Source organism: Otolemur garnettii, unplaced genomic scaffold (genome assembly GCF_000181295.1).
Source record: "Otolemur garnettii isolate 467f Iridium unplaced genomic scaffold, OtoGar3 scaffold00019, whole genome shotgun sequence".
Taxonomy (NCBI): Eukaryota; Metazoa; Chordata; class Mammalia; order Primates; family Galagidae; genus Otolemur; species Otolemur garnettii.
This window is the reverse complement of record NW_003852414.1, coordinates 2,626,811-2,631,763: the sequence shown is the minus strand read 5'-3', so window position 1 is coordinate 2,631,763 and position 4,953 is coordinate 2,626,811. Positions and strand designations below refer to the sequence as shown.

The 4,953-nt window shown below is 42.5% G+C and overlaps 1 protein-coding gene across 11 annotated transcripts in view; it reads right to left on the bottom strand.

Moving 5' to 3' along the window:
* The window catches only part of PARD3 (par-3 family cell polarity regulator), a 592,542-nt gene that overhangs the window by 227,643 nt on the left and 359,946 nt on the right, over positions 1-4,953 (bottom strand). The window lies entirely within an intron of this gene.

Here is a 4,953-nt window from a genome sequence, read left to right as displayed (position 1 = left end):
CAGGAGTTGGAGGTTGCTGTGAGCTGTAATGCCACGGCACTCTGCCCAGGGGGACAGCTTGAGGCTCTGTCTCAAAAAAAAAAAAAAAAAAAAAAAGAAGGAAAGAAAAATGCTGTTGGTTTCCTTTTAAAAATGAACACATTTTAAACGTTAATCAATGTGTCTCCCTCCTTCTGAGGTACGTACGTAGTTCCCTGTTTAGTGACAATTTCATATAATTGCAGGAGACACAGAAATACCTTGCCATGTTGGAACAGCCACGACTCGTAATGTCTGCCCCGCACTTTGCAGGTGGAATGATTACATTCACAAGGCGTGTTACCTGTGTTGTAAGCACGCTCGGGTATCTTAGATACAAAGCCATTTTAATTAAGGCAGCAGAGGCTCCTTATGTGCAAAGGAGGATGTAGTCCGTACCAGGAGACATTAATGGGAATGTGAAACACTGTACGTTTGTTATTTCATTCCTTATAGATTTAAATTTGTGATTTTTGTGACTTAAAACTTGCATTAAGACTTGTGTACTTCATACCATAATTTATAAACAGAAGAGTGGTGGGTATGACTCACAACATTCTTTCCCAGAACTGTTTATCAATCATTAAATCATTTGGGGGTGACTACCATTCAACGTATAAATAGAAAACCATGTCTTCTGCACAGGCCAATGACCACAAATTCTTATCCAAGATGCCATCACTACTGCTGGTACCATTTTGCAAATAGGGTCCATCCATTTGGCCCTCATCATACAGAAGACACTAAAAAAAAGTATACTGTGTTTTAAGAATGAGAAAAAAATTATATTAGATTTGTAATACTCAAATCACGTTTGACTTCTCAATTACAAGAGGTGCTCGAGGTGATTTGATTTCCACTTTTGTTATTGGTAAATATTGGGTATTACAATTTTTTTTTTTTCAATTTTTGGCCGGGGCTGGGTTTGAACCCGCCACCTCCAGCATATGGGGCTGGCGCCCCACACCTTTGAGTCACAGGCACTGTCCCGGGTATTACAATTTTAATACAGTCTTTTTTCCTAAAATGTGTCTGTGTGTTTTTTGGCACCCTCTGTCTCTAACCAAAGATCGCAGACCACCTGCAGAGGTAGAAACCATGTGGGAGTAGGGGTGATGGGGTAGGATAGTGGGGGAAGGGAGCCCTGGAACCTGTTTCCAAGGAAAAACATATTACTTCTCCAAGTAGAATAAAGAGAAAATTCTCACGTGCTGCTGCATTTATCTAGAAAGCTAGACTCCCAATAGCCAACGTCACTTGCCCTTAGCCTTGTCTTTCTGCTATCTGAACCACAAAACAGAAACACAAACGTAAGACACCCAGATACACCCCTGGCTTTGTACTTTAGCTGTGCACCAGGACTGCCGCATTTGAATACTTTTCAGACTGTTCTAAGAAATGCCTACACACCTACAAGTTCTGATTAAGCTATTTACAAGTAATACTGCTAAGGATATCACATCCTACCTAATTTGCTTAAAAAAGTAAAGAGAAAGAAAGAGACTAATTTTAAAATCTTTAACCGTGTTCCCCTGTTCTTAAAATTTTTAAAAAATGACATAAAAGTAACATTATTGGTTTCAAATAATCAGATCCAGGAGGCACAGCAGGTCATTCACAAAGTGTTTTTAAAAAGCTAACACTCTTAAAGCTATGAGTCTTCTCAAACACACGGCGTATAACAGTGGTGTGATGAAGGTTGGATCAAGAACCGACATCGTGGCTCGGCGCCTATAGCTCAACCGGCTAAGGCGCCAGCCACGTACATCTAAGGTGGCGGGTTCGAATCCCCAGCCCGGACCCGCCAAACAACAATAATGGCTGCAACCAAAAAATAGCCGGGCGTTGTGGCGGGCGCCTGTGGTCCCAGCTACTTGGGAGGCAGAGGCAGGAGACTCGCTTGAGCCCAGGAGTTGGAGGTTGCTATGAGCTGTAATGCCATGGCACTCTACCCAGGGGGACAGCTTGAGGCTCTGTCTCAAAAAAAAAAAAAAAAAAAAAAAAAGAACCGACATCGAACAAAACAAAAAGGCTTAATTTATGTTGAATAAATTATTCTCAGTTCATTTTGAGAAGCAAATTTCCCAAAGGACTGGGGTTTGGGATTAGATAGGACCCAACCCTGTCCAGGTGTCAAGAGGTTACAAAACCCTGTTCAAAGATGTGTTTACACTCTCTATATGATGGTGTGTTGCTCTCCTTCATAGACATCCATGGTATAAACATACCTACCATGGGAGATTGTTAGCTACCAGCATGATGTCATGGAACATGGAGCTGGAGAGAGCTGTGTAGTACCCCTGGTGTTAGCACCATGCCCATTCCACAGGTGTAAATAATCTCAAAATCAAAGATCATAACATAGTAAAAATAATTACGAAGTGAGGAATTTTGAGCCTTCCCTTTATAAGATAACTTATTTCAGTTTTAGTAAGGGCTATGTTTAACAACAAGGACAAGTGGCTCTTCCAAGCCAAATGTGGGCTGCCTCTCGCAAGCCACTGATGCTAGGTACACAGAAAAGCGTAGCCGGACGAGATTTTCATACCAGCCATTCTTAAACACTGGGGAGAATATCTGCCTAAGTTTAAGAAAAAAAACAAAAACAAAACAAAACATAAAAACCATCAGCCCCTGTATCTGAACACAGAATTTGATTTTCAAGGCGATAGGGAGTCAACTCCAGTATCACAAAGCTGACTTTGGTTACAAGTGACAGACAGAGGCTGCAGGTTTAGATCTAGAGCAAACATCACGTGGTGTTTGGCAGGACTTTTAACAGGAACAGAGCTGCGTTCTGTTGCTCTCCAGGGTCCTCTGGAGACACTACACGTTTTCCCCCATGCTCTCCACTCCTCTGATCCCAAATGGAAAAGCTCTACGGTAGACCTCTCTTCTGGAGCAAGTTACAGAAAAAGATCACTTATGATTAACATGTCTCTAAGACACTAGAAGTTTACTTTTTAATCCATGTCAAGAACAGAGAACTGTACCCATCAGATACATGTTGGTGATGAATGAGAACTCACAAGCCATGAGCGTTCACGGGGACATCAGGAGAGGCCCCGGAGGGACAGGGCCACAGCTCTCAGGGAAGTTCCTTCCCATCCTTATTCTCTAATTTGAAGACGACAGTGGTATAAATTCCTTAACTTTTAACTGATAGGCAGCAGCCTTATTTCTGTGCATTATGCACATGTCAGTTTATGAGCTGTTCGGGTACATGAACTCCCCTGGCTAACACAAGGACTGAAGCACAGTGCCAGTTCCAGTGATTTCACCCTGTAAGATTCTTAGACAGGGAACGTAATGAAGAGAGATGATCTGACGGAAAATGCATTCAGAAGGAACAGTACATAAATAAGAAAAACTCTCACAGAAAACTATGCAAACCCCAGCGTTCAGAAGTGCTGGGAGAGAGAAATCCAATTCTATTTAAATTAAAGAAAACAGAGCTAACGGGCCAGATTTGGTGCCGGTGTAAAGCGTGCAGCCTCTGCCCTCCTGCCTTGCACTTGGCTTGACCAGACGGCTACAGAACACATCTGCTGTGCTGTGTACCCTTCGGGCTGGGCCACGATTCCAGGACTTTCCGGGCCCGACTTAATCTGTGACTCCCTGAGTTATTGAGGTCAGCCTCAGAATTGTAAATCAAACAATTCTATGAAAATGAGAACGCTTGCTCCCCATTTTGCAATTAAAACAGAAAGTTAAAACGAAGGAATTCGTAATACAAGATAACTCTGCCTCTTGCAAAGTCAAGGGGGCTGTGCTGTATGTTTTCAATTTTAAACCATCATCTTGATATGTTTAGGGGTTTAATTTATGGAACAATCAAGCAATCTTTATATTTAACATTAAATGCCTGAATATGATAAATCCCCGTCCATGAACATTTATGGGAGAGTTTCGGGGCAACTTTTGAACAACGTGTCACTTTTATTGTATAGCAATGATTTGCAAAAAAAAAAAAAAAAAAATGATATGCTAAGTCCTAGAGTATAATTTAGGGACACAAAAACAACTGTCAAGAGACAGCCAGAGACTACATTTAATGAAATCTTTACAGACTGAAGTAATAAGTATTAAATTAATCAACACAGCTTAATTGAAGGCCTATTTGTAACTTTTTTTTATGAGACTTGTTATTAACGAACCCTTAAATGCTACCACTAACTTGAGCTGCACGTTAAATTTAAATAATGAACCATTGTTCACACACACAAAAAGGAACAAACAGTGCGTTAATAGCCCTTTGTCTCCCTGGGCCTTTCACTCCTATGCACAGCTAAGATGTAGACGTGTCCCTCCTTCCTCCCCACAGTTATTCACACGGTTGGCAAGATACCACCATTAAGGCTGCTCAAATGGCCTGAAATACCGCAAGTGAAATCCTTAAGAAAGTAAAAAATGTAGCAGCTGGAAATTATACATGACTTTTCAGCTGACCTCAAAAGATAATGTTTTCAAATCTGTGCTTTCGGTCCTTTTTATTTACTCGTTTATCTGTTGTTGTTTAGAGGTGGGGGTCTTGCTATGCTGCCCAGGCTGGACTCAACCCCCTGGACTCATGTGATCCTCCCACCTCAGACTTCCAAGTAGCTGGGACTCTGGGTGTGTGCACCACCACCCAGCTCTCAGCATTTCTGTGACTCTCTCACTCCCGTGTAGCTGGGACCCTGGGTGTGTGCACCACTACCCAGCTTTCAGCCTTTCTGTGACTCTCTCACTGGAGTGTAGCTGGGACTCTGGGTGTGTGCACCACTACCTAGCTTTCAGCATTTCTGTGACTCTCTCACTCGCCTGTAGCTGGGACTCTGGGTGTGTGCACCACCACCCGGCTTTCAGCATTTCTGTGACTCTCTCACTCGCCTGTAGCTGGGACTCTGGGTGTGTGCACCACCACTCAGCTTTCAGCATTTCTGTGACTCTCTC